The sequence below is a fragment of the Eptesicus fuscus genome, chromosome 10 (genome assembly GCF_027574615.1).
Source record: "Eptesicus fuscus isolate TK198812 chromosome 10, DD_ASM_mEF_20220401, whole genome shotgun sequence".
Lineage (NCBI taxonomy): Eukaryota > Metazoa > Chordata > Mammalia > Chiroptera > Vespertilionidae > Eptesicus > Eptesicus fuscus.
The window spans coordinates 73913152-73928201 of NC_072482.1; the positions used below are offsets into that span (position 1 = coordinate 73913152).

At 41.6% G+C, this 15050-nt stretch overlaps 1 protein-coding gene and 1 pseudogene across 2 annotated transcripts in view; both read left to right on the forward strand.

Annotated features, from left to right (window-relative positions):
• Positions 1-15050, forward strand: part of MAP7 (microtubule associated protein 7) — a 139679-nt gene that overhangs the window by 34889 nt on the left and 89740 nt on the right. The gene's annotated exons all lie outside the window — the stretch shown is intronic.
• On the forward strand, positions 3870-5143 carry LOC103305352 (pyridoxal kinase-like; annotated as a pseudogene).

A 15050-nucleotide genomic window follows, 5' to 3' on the forward strand; every position in this document is an offset into this window, starting at 1 on the left:
TGGCTTTGGAATTAGGGAACCTCTGTCCTCATACCACAGGGGATGTGTTCCTGGCAGTTCAAGTTGAAACTCTGGTCCATGGAAATACTGCTATGTGGCATCACTGAAGGCGGTAGTACTCAGCGTTAGATTATGGATTGGATTGTGGGTCAAATGGGCATTAGTGTGTTAGCTTAGAAGCTGAGTCAACATATATATATATATAAAATACTGTTTCTATGGGGGAACTATTTTCTGCATTCCAGTTAAGTGCCGTGTTCATATGTTGGAGACTATTAATATATATGAAAATTGATAAGGTCTTGAGGAATTTCAGTCTCAGGAAAAAAGAAAAGGAGACCCAGGGAAAGATGACATGGACAAATATTTACACTTTTCCCCATTGTTTGAGTGTTCTCGCCATATAGTTTGGACATAAAACTTGTCCTACCCATTCATTAATTGCATGACATAATGGAATGAAGGGCACGTAAGAGGACACTTATTGAGTCTCCTTTTGCAACAACTCAGCTTCCCTTCCAATCATAGGTAATTAAGAGCTGCTACTAGGAATGAGCTTTAGCAGTGCCACCCTGCCAAGGCCTGGGTCATGAAACCCTTCGTGGACATTGCTTCTTCTTTAAAGGAGAAAAAAAAAAAGCCAACTTTTTAATGAATTTCCTGTTGGCCTTACTTCTTGGATAGAGAAAGATGGGTCTAGTATGTATATGTGACACACAAAGTAGTTTGGGGATGTAAGGTATGCCCTTTATAATTTGTAGCATAAGAAGCATTTAAACTTTTAAAACTTATTCCCACTGGCCATGAAAATAAGCCTATGTATTTAAACCAGGGCTGGGTAACATCTAGATATGGCCCGAGAAATCATTTGATCTGGCCCTGCCAAGGCATTAGGGGTGAGTTAATTAAATGTTGGACCAAATATAGCAGGCTAATTTTTAAGTTCATAATTTTGTATGGTCCTTGAATGATGTTATAAATATCCAAATGGCCCTTGGCACAAAGAAAGGTTCCCCACCCCTGATTTAAACCAAGGATCTGGAGGACAGGAGCCATGAATGAGTTTAGGTGGGCTCTGACCAAATTGGAACAGTCCCCACCCAATTGTTTGGGTATACATTTTTCTGAGAGGATTCAGAGTTCATCAACTTCTCTTAGAGAAAGCTGTCGACACAAACAGTTTGGAAACTACTTTTCTGTAGGAAGTTAGATAGTGGACCTACATAATGTCTTTCTCCAATCTTTGGATGAATCTTAAATTTAACTTTCTACATGTTCAGAGGATGAGCAACAGTGTTAAATAAAAAGAGAGTCAATGCAATTTAGAGAGTCAAGCAGAACTTTTCTTAGGCCAATAGCTTTGTTTTTATCAGGTTGAAGCTGGTGTATGTGAAGCTTCAGAGATGATCTTAGCTTTATAAAATGAACTGTTATACTTTCTCTCTGCTAGTGTGTGTGTGTGTGTGTGTGTGTGTGTGTGTGTGTGTGGTGGGGGTGTGACCATGTGTGTTTATGCATGAGGTCACCAGGTATGTGTATGAGGTCTCGGTGTACACCAGTGCGATCCTGATCTGGAACTACTTATATTCCGTGATACTGAATCCAGAAGCTCACGAGAAAATACTCTGTCACAGATTTGGCAGTGTGAAACTAACTGCCAGTCATCTCACGTTTTGTTTCATAGGACCACTCTTAAAGCTAGAAACAATTTATTTCTTTTTTTAATGTATTTTTATTGATTTCAGAGAGGAAGGGAGAGAGATAAAGAGATAGAAACATCAATGATGAGAGAGAATCATTGATCGGCTTCCTCCCGCACGCCCCCTACTGGGGATCAAGCCTACAACCCAGGCATGTGCCCTTGGCTGGAACTGAACCTGGGACCCTTCAGTCCGCAGGCCGATGCTCTATCCACTGAGCCAAACCCTCCAGGGCAACAATTTATTTCTTGATTCACCAGTGTTGTTGTTTTTTTGTATTTTGTCTGTCTCCTGTTGATATAACTTTTATCTCATTAACCGTGACTCAATAATAAAGGGACTCTAAATTAGTTGTAGCCCTTTGGTATCCATGAAACTACCAGAGAGAGGATAGTGACTCTTGAAGAATTTTTTAAAATTATGGTAAAATACACGTAACAAAATTGCCCATCTTAACCATTTCAAGTGTATGTAGTTCAGTGGCATTAAATATAGACACTCTGTTGTGCAACCATAGCAATGGGATTTTCTGTGCAAATATTTCTACCGTGCTTAGTCAGAGATTTCTCCCCAGAAAATTATATGCCTTACCCAAAGGACAATGTGAGTAAAATGTGTCAACTTTTACAATAAAAAATACTACAGCTGCCATCAAATCTGTTACTAAATCTGTCAGAATTCTAATTGGAGACTCCATATCACCCCCAGTGAATGCAGCCCTTCTTGTGCAGATCCCCATGTCGCCCTCTCCTGCTGCCTGAGTGACAGTCTGTTTGGAGGTAGGCTGCAAGACAGAGGCACCAGCTCAGCACGCTCCCTTCTACCACCAGCTCAGCCCAGCAGATGCTGATTGCCTGGTGTGCAAAGGCAGGCTCTCTCCAAGCTATCCACATGTCAAGAGAAGTGGTTTTATATCTTACAAATTAAAAATGGTAAGATATTAAAAACTGGAAAGATTTGCATTTGTTATAACCTGAGAGGTAGGTAGGTTGTACCACTCCCATCCCCACCCCCCTATTATAGATGTGGAATCTGAGGCTCGAAGGCTAAATAATAGCCTCGCAGTACTAGAGCTGGGTTTCAACTTATGCTGCCTCCCTGTAAAGTGCTGTGGAATGCTAGCTGGATAGAGTCTGATGGCGTTCTTAGACTTACAGGGAGGATGGGGACCAGCACGCTTATGCAGCAAAGCACTCATCTCATAGATTTCAGAGTTTTGAAAACTAATTGGATCATGAGGAGAAAGATATGCTCTCAGTTTAGATTTGGAATATGTTTCATAGAAATAACTTTGCAAAGCTTTATTGAGATAATTATTGTAAAAGTTTGACTTTTAAGGGTGATGATTTTACTGACAGAAAGTTCCTTGGTCTCCCTTATTCAAATATTTATTTTTAAAAGTTGAAGACAGCCCAGCTGGCATAGCTCAGTGGTTGAGCATCAACCTATGAACCAGGAGGTCATGGGTTGCAGCCTCATCCCAGTGTGGGGTGTGCAGGAGGTAGCCGATCACTGATTCTCTCCCATCATTGATGTTTCTATTTCTCTCTCCCTCCCTTCCTCTCTCTGAAATCAATAAAAATAATAAATAAATAATAAATAAATAAATAGAAGTTGAAGACATATGTATTTAGGATACTTCTTAGCACTAAGTATAATAGAGTTACACTTTGTATGAATTTATTCAAGAGGCTTTTTTCAATCTTTAACACAATTTTTTATTCTAGAACATAAGATCCATGAATTTTACATAACAAAATGTGTAAATGTATGCACACAATTTTTGTTCAGTGGCATTTCTTCCTTTCAAGTAAACAGATGTGAAGTAATTTATTTGCTACTGTAATCTACCGCCTTTGCTCTTATCTGAGAATATTTTAAATGAAAACATCATTTGACATTTCCTCTTTAACTCTTCTGATTTTCAGAAAAATTTCCTGGGTTTATCTCACCAGATTAAGATGTATAATTTTATTTTCAATAAATTTTGCAGTATTATATTATATACTTCTTGTATGGAGATAGTACCTATTATAATTTGGAAATGAGTTAAATACATTATTCATCTTATATCTTTACAACCCTACTGATATAACTGAGTAATCAGAATGAATCCTCTATTTTTTCACATAAAAAACTCAGACAACAGAGAAGTGTAAACGCCTTTTCTCAAACTCTCAAAGAAAGGGAACTAGTAGAGAGCCCGAGCCCCTCTAGCAGGGAGAGGCCCACCCTGCAGGCCGGCATGGAGGAGGAATGCCGGGTGCTCTCCATCCAGAGCCACGTCGTCCACGGCCACGTGGGAAACCGGGCGGCCACGTTCCCGCTGCAGGTTTTGGGGTTTGAGATCGACGCTGTGAACTCTGTCCAGTTTTCAAACCACACAGGCTACACACACTGGAAGGGTCAGGTGCTGAACGCAGACGAGCTCCAGGAGGTGACGGAGGGCTGAAGCTGAACAACGTGAATAAGTGTGACTACGTGCGCACAGGGTACTCGAGGGACAAGCCCTTCCTGGCCGTGGCGGTGGACATCGTGCGGGAGCCATGGTGGTGGACATCTGCATGTGTGCGACCCGGTGATGGGTGACAAGCGGGACGGCGAAGGCTCCATGTACGTTCCAGAGGACCTCCTTCCTGTCTACAAAGAAAAGGTTGTGCCGGTTGCAGATGTTCTAACTCCCAACCAGTTCGAGGCTGAGTTGCTGACTGGCAGAAAGACCCACAGCCAGGAAGAAGCCTTCGCGGTGATGGACGTGCTGCCCTCCATGGGCCCCGACACCGTGGTCATCGCCAGCTCCGACCTCCCTTCCCTGATGGTGCTGGGGAGCCAGAGGACCCGGCACCCTGATGGCTCCGTGGCGATAGAGCGCATCCGCATGGACATTCACAAGGTGGACGCCGCCCTTGTGGGCACCGGGGACCTTTTTGCCGCCACGCTCCTGGCGTGGACACACAAGCGCCCCAATAATCTCACGGTGGCCTGTGAGAAGACTGTGGCAGCCATGCACCAGGTTCTGCAGCGGACCATCAAGTGTGCGAAAGCCCAGCCCGGCCCTGCTGGAGCTGAGGATGGTCCAGAGCAAAAGGGACATGGAGAACCCGGAGATGGCCGTCCAGGCCACAGTGCTGTGAGGGCTCCTGCGCCCGCCCACCTGCTGGCGCAGCGCCAGTGTCTCCGTCGTCATCCCTGTGCAAATGGAACGTCTCCCTTAGAGCTGCGACCGAAACTTGATGTTTTTTTCCTTTTGTGAGTGTCCAGCATCCACTGGTCTTAATTGTGAAGTGTGCCAGTCGTGCTTTTTAAAAATAACACAGTGATCGCAGAAAAAAAAAAAAAAGAAAAGAAAAGAAAGGGAACTAGTAGAGCAAAGGTTGTACATATTTTTAAATCTTATGTACTAACTAGCTTTCCCGTTGCAGGAAAAATCCTGCAATAGGATTTCCTGCTGCACTCTACCCCGCCTCCGTTCCTCCCTTGTTGCCCGCCCCGCCTTCTCCTCCAGCCCGCCTGCATTTCCCTTCGCCCCCGGCCCCGCCTCCGCCCCGCCCTTGTCACCCGCCCCGCCTTCTCCTCCAGCCCGCCCGCGTTTCCCTTCGCCCCCGGCCCCGCCTCCGCTCCGCCATTGTCGCCTGCCCCGTCTTCTCCTCCAGCCCGCCTGCGTTTCCGTTAGCCCCCGTCCCTGACTTCGCTCCTCCCTTCTCCTCCCCCCCCCCTTCTGCAGCTCTTGGCTTCTTTCCACGCTGTCTTGATATGCAAATTAGCCGCCATCTTTGTTGGGGTAATTTGCATACTCGTCCTGATTGGTTGGTGGGCGTGGCTTGGCTGGTGGGCGTGGCTTAGGTGTAGCGAAGGTGCGGTCAATTTGCATATTTGTCTATTATTAGATTTCTATTATTAGATTAGATTTGCAACAAACCATGCTTATTTGAAAGAAACTTTCGCATTTTTCTTCATTCATTAGAAGATTGGATGGGGCCAGTAAGATGGGGCCAGAATATAAGTTTCAAATTCAAGAATGCTTAAAAGTTATGTAAAGACACTAGGTGCGATACTCTGTTTCATATTACTAAATCCAAAGACTAAAATAAATTATTGCATATGTGTTATATTTACTGCCAGTAGTTTATAAATTCACAATGTCTTGTATTACAGCTCTTTGTTTATATATCCTAATCATCTCCTATGGAATAGAAGCTCATGGGTAAGGGAGCAGGACAGAAGAAGATGCTTTTTTTGTTATTGTTGTTATTTTCCAATTTTCCTAGCAACTTAGTTAAATATTGAGAATATAGATGGTAAATGATATAGTAGTTCTCAGTGGTGATTATTTATTGTACAAAATGAAAGCACTTATAATATGAGTATTCTGCTGTTTTCCCATTAAAGCCATTCTTTCAGATCATATGTGAAGCCAAACAGAGTCAGCCACTCTTGTGGGGAAGATTATAGGAGCATCACTTTAATGTATTTGCTTTTGGTTCATTTCAGTATTTAAATCTAGGCTTTCCATTCACTCTGACCCACTAAAAGGATGGGTTATAAAATTGATTTTGAAAATAAAATTAAGAGAGGAGAGAGATATTAAATCTCGACTTTTATGATTTGTTTTATTCTCAGCTCTGGTCCTTGCTTATTAGTGATGCAACCTTATGCAAGGAATATACAGTTTGCTCATCAGCTTGTGTTTCTTCATCTGTGTTGTTGTGTGATTAATGGCTGCTCATAGTCTGAAGTAGTTGTCATGATAAACTGAGTGATGCCATTTAATAGACTGGGTTCGGGCCTCACCGGGTGTGAAATCTAGGTCACTTGTCATAAAAGCCTTGTCCCAGGAACAAGAGGCTCACTGGTTGTCATCTGTCTTACACAAACGGCTCATCTTGGCACTTGAAATTATTGGCATAAATTGGGTCAGGTATTAAGTTAAACTATGTGAAATTGCCATATTTGACCATTCTTTACCTAAAATGACAATTTTGTGTTGTTCAGCATAACACAAAATACAAGGAAAGAAATCTGTTGAAATGTTAGGCTTTTGCAATTTTAAAACCTTTTTATTAAAAAATTCTTTCTGCAAAAAACGCAGTCAATAGTCTGAAAATATATAGTCAATACCTTTCATTTACAGAAGCATCATTATTAATGGCAAAAATGACATAGGAAGGTAGAGTCAGATTCTAGGACTTCAGAAATTTATTAAAGTACAAAAACACCACAAAGTCCTATAGTAATGCCTGAAGTCTGTGCAGTACTAAATATGCATCAGCTTGTTTTTCTTCATCAGCAGGAAGAGTGGTTATGGTGAGAAAGAAGGAGGGACGCTTAGGGGTAGGGTGAGACGAATGCCCACAGGGGTGGAGAAGGAGGGTCTGCGGGCACTGGCCTGTGAGGGAGACCTGTAGTTGGAGAGGATGGGACTCTAGCCCCTTAAAAGCAGTGATGATGGGAATATGCTTGTCACCAAGGTTGCTCACCATCCAAGCAGCACAGGTAGGTGTCTGGGGAGAAGTGGGACGTATCAATAGTCTCTGCTCCCATTTATCCGTAAAGGATAAATTCAGACTCGGACCCCAGAAGATCATGTTGTTTTCTGATACTGGAAATTACATATTGGAAGGGATGCAGGGTTGTTGTTTTTTTTTGTGTGTGTGTGTGTGTAGCTATTAAAAAGTTAAAATATAAGTGTCCAAAAGAAAAACCAATTCATGCCGTGCTTGATAACACTGAAATATAATCAACTCCATAATGGTTTTAAAAATCCCTCATCAGATCCTTTGGTGGTTTGGATGTGGGGGACCTTTTTTTATTTTTAATTTTTGTGAGTTTATTGGAGCCAAACTGTCGACATATGCCGGGAAGCAGAACCTCAAAGAATTGAGATAATGCTCCCTGGTTTGGATGTGGGGGACTTAATAGAGAAGTGAGGGTGCTTACTGAAGATCTAAACACATGGTGATGAGGTTTGGGAATAATGCAAGAGCACTATCGTGGGCTTTCCTTTTTGTTTTTTGAACTGGCTGTTTTTGCTGTTTACAGCATACAAAGGTAAAGTTTAATTAATTGAGGCCATAGGGTACCTGAACATCATCTGTTTAGCATACTTGTAGTATTAAAACAAACGTTGTAAGAATAACCAAAGCTTTCCAATGGATGTTTTATTTCACATGCCTAAATTACATTATCAGAATTTTATCTAGCTGCTTCAGAAAATCTTCCTGATGGCTTTTAAGTGGTGTTTTTTTTTTTTTTTAAAAAAAAAAGCTTCTTGGTTATTTTCTTTTCTTGGCTCTTCGTGTTGCTTGTGCCACTTCTGTTTGGAAGGCAGAGCTTAATAACTACAGGATTAATAATTACAGCATGGGGCTGCTGAAGGCTTAGTGACTAATGCACTTTACCATTTGTGACTTTGCACGTAGATATAGAAGGACTTTTCACTCTTCACCAGCTCCCGAAGTCTTTCTTGTGCCAGCTCATGAGGACAGTTGCCTGTGGAAGTGGAACTGGATGCCTGTTGCTGTCTCCAGTTCAGAAGTGCCTGTGGACTCTGTCTGTGGCTTAGCCAACGCTTCCACAAGCTCGGTATCCTGAGCTCCCTGTTCTCATTTTTTGAAACGGGCTGTGTTGTTGCCTTGGCAACTCTGACTAGCTTTTCACAACCGGAATATGGAAAGCAGATTTTAAATCTTCAGATTAGAAAGCCATACTGGCAGAGGGAACTATGCTCTTGGTTAAGAACACACCCTTTTATGCCAAGCAAAATAAGCCAGTCAGAGAAAGACAAGTATCACATGACCTCACTCATATGTGGAATCTAATGTACAAAATAAACTGATGAGCAAAATAGATCCAGAGACATAGAAGCATGGAACAGACTGAAGAAACTCAGAGGGATGGGGGAGGTGGGCACAGGAAGAGATTAACCAAAGAACCTATATGCATATATGCTTAACCCATGGACACAATTGTGTAGTGAAGGCCTGGGGGAAGGGAGGAGGCAGCGGGGGGTAGGGAGGTCAGTGGGGAAAAGGGGGGACATCTGTTAATACAATAAAGATTTAAAAGAGGAAAAAATACCCTTTAGTTGAGGGTAGCATATATTTAGTTTTAAATCATGTTATTCTGAAATAAATGTGTGATTCCTGAGATTTCAGTTTTGAGTAAATATTACCGTGTTACTTTAATCACAAATCATCTCCTCTTGATATCCATAGTCCTCTTACTAATCATTTAAATTCTTCATGGTCTTCTATTTCAGTGTTTTTAATTTTTCCTGCTTCTGAAGATGCTGCTTCTTCCCCAGGCGCACTGCTACCCATTGCTTATTCTTTCCCTCATAATCTTAAAACAATAGATAAGGTGCTCAAAAAATTCTGCAGGATGCCGTCACCCCTCCTAGTCTGCCTTTGCGTACCAGTGTGCTGGCAATTTTTTAAAATTGGTCATCCTACTCTGTGTACATCCATCCGTGGTAGAAAACAGGAGAATGCCATGGGGCTGAGTCTGCAGGATCATCTAGGTCCTCTGTGTAATAAATCTAATCCTCTATAATAAAAGGCTAATATGCAAATCAACCACATGGTGGAACAACTGGTTGCTACGGCATCCACTGACCATCAGGGGGCAAACACTCAATGCAGGAGCTGCCCCCTGCTGGTCAGTGCACTCCCACAGGGGGAGTGCCACTCAGCCATAAATCCTGAGTCAGGCTTACAGCTGGTGAGCACAGTGGCAGTGGTGAGAGCCTCTCCCTCCTCGTGGCAGCGCTAAGGATGTCCGACTGAGGGCTTAGGCCCGCTTGCCTAAATCGTCATCTGGACATCTCACGAGGGCTCCCAGATTGTGAGAGGGTGCAGGCTGGGCTGAGGGAAACCCCCACGAGTGCACGAATTTTGTGCACTGGGCCTCTAGTGTTACATAATTACCCAGGAATTCTAGAGTACTAAATAAAAGGAATTAGCATGAAGAGGTAAAATAAGGTTCTACGCTTAGTTTGGATTGGAAAAGAAAAGAACAGAATTATTAGTGTTGGGAATAAAGGGTGGATGTTAATCAGCCATTCCCTGGTTAGTAGCAACTTAAAAAGAGACCTTTTTCTAGTTGAAGGTCCATGAGTTGCTTTTCAAGACTTAAGTAAATTTATGCATTGATTTTTTTTTTCCACAAGTGGGGAGATGTATTCTGAAGTGTCATGAAAAAATACAAAGTTTACTCTTGGAAAGTAGAGAAATGGCCTTAATTTGGAACCTCTTCGATGTTACCAGGGACATTAGAATCTACTAGAGACATGTTCCTATTAAAATCAGAAATCTGAAGAAAATTGCAAAGAGAGCAGTGGTGAAGGAAAAAGCATGGCCTTTATAGGGATCGACACAGGTCATGCGAAAATGTATCGCATGTGTCTTCTATAATGTTTCATAGCTGTTTCTCAGGGCATATGAGAACCTAAGAAGTACCTGACATGGCACACAGCAGGAATCAATGCATATTTGTTGCTTGACAGGAAGAGACACTACTTTCTATTTTATAAGCAAAGTGGGATTTTATATTAGTGACTAGAGGCCCAATGCACGAAATTTGTGCACTTGGGGGGAGGTCCCTCCACTCAGCCTGGCCTGTGCCTCTCACAGTCCAGGAGGTCAGGGGATGTCCTACTGGGGGATGTCCGACTGCCTTGGAGGTGGGAGAGGCTCCCGCCACCACCACTGTGCTCACTAGCCATGAGCCCGGCTTCTGGCTGAGCGGAGCTCCCCCTGTGGAAGCGCACTAACTGGCAGGAGGCAGCTCCTGCGTTGAGTGTCTGCCCCCTGGTGGTCAGTGCACATCATAGCGACCAGTCGTTCCACTGTTTGGTTTATTTGCATATTAGCCTTTTATTATAGAGGATAATTTGGGTGGGGGAGCACATACTATTTATAAAATAAATGTAGAATCATATTTGCTTTCACTATATTTGATGATACAAAAAAAAGGAAAATCTTTCTTAAAAGACAGCCAAAGTAGTTAGTGTCACCACCATCTTCAGAGCTGAAAAAAAATGAATGAAAATGTGAGAGAAGCTAATCCTTAGTATATGCCTTTTTTTCAAAAGTGGAAAAGCTTGTTTAGGAATATAATCTAGAAGCTACTTGAAACTTTTAAAAGGGATTTTGAAAATGAAATCAATTATAGAAATTTGCCTTTTGTGAAATAAGTTATAATTTTCTAAATAAGAATATAATGTGACAGTATGTAAAGTATAAGCTGCCCCTTTATCTTAAGGCTTGTCTGTTTTGAGAAGGTGTTTTTTGTTTGTTTTGTTTTGTTCTTTTGAGAAACCTTTTCCCCAGAATAAGTATGCCTCTTACCAGGACTTTCATCTCCCACATTAGCCCAAGAAGTGAGTGCCCATGTTAGTGGTACAACCTCAATCATCTTTTCTACCATCACTAACAACAGGAGCACAGAAAATGATGAACAGAAATAGTCTCCAGGCATCTCTTACGAGTGACTGCTGAAGTATTTTAAATGTAATGTGCATTTTTCTAATAAGAGAAGTAATAAATATTGAGACGTTTAGAAAATGCAGGAAAGGATTAAAGTTGTCTTTAAATCAGACGTCATTCCACCATCTACTTATAGCTATGTTATCTTTTTTTTTTCCATTTTTTTATTAAGGTATTATATGTGTACATATCTTACCATTGCCCTCCCACCCCACTCCCATACATGCCCACACCACCCAGAGTTTTGCGTCCATTGGTTATGCTTATATGCATGCATACAAATCCTTCAGTTGATCTCTTATCTCCCCCACCTCTCCCTAACCTTCCTGCTGTAATTTGACCTTCTGTTTGATGCTTTACTGTCTCTGTATCTATCTTTTTGTTCAACAGCTTATAATGTTCTTTATTATCCATAAATGAGTGAGATCATGTGGTATTTTTCTTTCATTGACTGGCTTATTTCACTTAGCATAATGTTCTCCAATTCCATCCAGGTTGCTGCAAATGGTAAGAATTCCCTTTTTATGGCAGCATAGTATTCCATTGTGTAGATGTACCATAGTTTTCTGATCCAGTCATCTGCTGATGGGCACCTAGGCTGTTTACAAATCTTAGCTATGGTAAATTGTGCTGCTATGAACATAGGGGTGCATATATCCTTTCTGATTGGTGTTTCCAGTTTCTTAGGATATATTCCTAGGAGTGGGATTACTGGGTCAAATGGGAGTTCCATTTTCAGTTTTTTGAGGAAACTCCATACTGTTCTCCACAGTGGCTGCACTAGTCTGCATTCCCACCAGCAGTGCACGAGGGTTCCTTTTTCTCCGCATCCTCGCCAGCACTTGACGTTTGTTGATTTGTTGATGATAGCCAATGTTATCGTTTTTTATATATATTCTGGCCTTTGTAAACTCTACAAAGCGTGTGCATTTACACACTTGTATTATTGCACATTATGGTTTTACAACCTGTTTTCTTTCCACTTAGTGTCAGAAGCGTTTTTGAAACATTCTTCTAAAATAGTTCAGATTGATACCCTGTTATTTGAGTTTTCTGTGGATTTTATGGGCAGATAAATGATAGCTTATTGTTTCAAGTGGCATTTCTGTGACTACTGGTGATGTTAAATATTTCTACATGCTTGTTAGCATTTTTCTTTCTTTTGTGAATTACATATCTGTTTTTCTGCTGTTTCCTATTAGGGTGTTTAATCTTTTTTTTTTTTTTTTTTTTTTTAGTAAATAAAGGATACCAACTTTTTTATGGCCACACATGTTACCCATTTTAGCATTCGCAATTTAATATTGTTAGGGATTTTTGTTGTTTGTTCGTTTAAATCTTTGTTGTTTTGAGAATGGTGATTTCAGAAATCTCCCTGTTTCACAATTGAATTGGAGATGGTGGTAGGGAGTTGAGTCCGATCCACGCTAAAATGGTTTCAAAGGCCCACTGTGACCCCTCAGCGATCACCGCATACATTATGAAGACCCTGCAAACTCTGCTGCAGGGCCCTGGGCACTGCAGCATCCAAGCTGGGCAGGATTAGCCAGCTCAGATGCACTCAGCCTGCTGCGCCCAACTAGGTCAGTCTGTAGTGGCTCTGACAGGCTGCGGGGCTATTTTTGTCCATGTTTCTTCTGCTTATGAAAATTAGAATTGGGAAAAGCTACAGCTGCTTCCCATATGGTTGCTATTAGCGAAATGATGTGCAGAGGATTTAATCTGAAAAAAAGCAGAGTAGGTACATCCACATGATCTATTAGAGAAGTGAAGGGCTGCGAGGGAGACCACCAGCTATGACACCTGCACTGCTTCTGTTCCCAGGAGGCCGCTTCGTCTCCTGGTGACCTCTGACCTGTCCTGGTGATCGCCGAGGGTGGAGACTCCTGGCTGGTTGATGATTTCGCCTGCCTCCTGATATATTACTTTATGAAGGATTTGAATGTAGTGTTTTCCCTTTTCTCTGCCCTCCCAATGGAATTTCCACCCACCCCCCCAAATATACCTCTTAGCCTTTTGCATACTTTTGTGATTTCCCATTGACTTTGCTGCACTGAGCAGGTAGCTGCTCAGTTTTTCCTACGTCCAGGATTTAGAGAGAGAATTTTCATTCGCAATCAGTTATCCTTGCTCTAAGAGCGGTTTGTTTAGCTACTGCAGTGAACAGGCTGTGATGGGTTATCACTCTAATTGGTCCATTAGATGTACTTGGTGTTTCACAGGGTTGTAGGAAGAGGAAAAAAATGTTCATCCGCAACAGACTTGTGGAGCCCACTAATGGAGTTTAATATCTATTTTTGTCATCTGTAAAAATGCATTATGGGTTCATATTTTAAAGGATAAAAAAGTCAGTGGGATTGAGCAGTAACTCATCGAATTTAGTTACCGACTATTAAGGCAATCAGGTGACTTCTAAATTTGATTTCCCCTAAATTTCCGATCAATATGCTTATCCCAGTACATTTGATCTACAAAGATAATTTACTGCTACATTTGTGTCCATTTTATGAGCAATGTCCTGTTGAGCACTTAACTTGTGCCTAGTGCAACTGAGGAGCAGAACTGTAATTTAATTTCAATAGTCATGTGTGACTGGGGGATACTGTAGTGGACACTATAGTCCTAGAGAGTAAATGACTTGCTCCATGTCAGCTAAATACTAGGGACAGAACCAAATGGGACCCCTTTTGGTAGTGCATTCCAGAGTAAATTAACTCCATCAACTTTATTCCTTTCATAGTAGCTATGTAGAGCAACTAGGTCTTCATCTCTGTGTGTGTGTGTATATATATTTACTCATTCATATATTTGTTATTACATATACACACAAGCCTCCCCTTCTGTTTTCTGAGGAGTGAAAAACAATGCTGGATCACACAATTTTCTGTGGAATGAAGCTTTGTTAAAAACAAAAACACTATGGGATATCTCATAATCTCATAGAATTCTCATTGAAGCTTAAAAGTTCCTATTTTATAAGAACCAGTTTCTCTATTAGTAGCCCAAAGTTAAAAGGGAATAGTAGGAAAGGGGCCGGGGGAAAGGAAGCAGGTGACAAATTAGCAGATGTGACGAGAAAGAAAATGCTGAAGGGCATGAACCTCTGCCACGTGTTCCCCTGTTAAGACAGGATGCTCTGCAGACTTAAGGATAACAGTGGGGACTCAGGTTGGAGCAAAGAGCTGATGAATCACCGCCTCTACCACAGAGCAGTTGGAGGAGGCCTCTCAGACAAGCAGCTGGTCATTGAGAGGCATAAGCATAAAAAAATGGAAGAGGGTAGACTCCTCAGTTTTCCTAAAGCTATTCTGTAGTCTAGTTTATAATTCAAGTCCCCTTACAAAATATGTGCCGTATTTTATATTCATTAGAGATTATTATGTAAGATACACTTTAAAAATTCTTATTTACCCTTCATTTATCAGGATTTATGTACTTATTATCTTAAAAATCTTACAATATTTGAAGAGTGATTCCCATTTCCTTAATTCGGAATTATAAACTATCCTTTCTGCCTTCATCCATCTGCCAGCATTCTACATTGAAATAGTTTTGCTGTGCATTGAAGATGAAACCAAAATTGGACTGACCCACCGAGGCCTTAAATTTGAAAAAAGAACAATGCTGGGTAATGTTGGAAATGTGCCTCTCTCTTCGGTAGTTACAGTGTCAGGTGACGCGTCATTGATGGTACCCACTGCTCCACGCACCAAACATAGACATCTCCTTGAGCCACTTGTCATATACAAAACCCTTTATTCTCGTTCCTCTCTTGTCAGCATTCAGCTGTTTTTCTGGATGAATACAGCCCCAGTTAGCTCCAAACTGTCGTTCCTAAGGGAAGAATGGTGCCCTGTCTCCACCA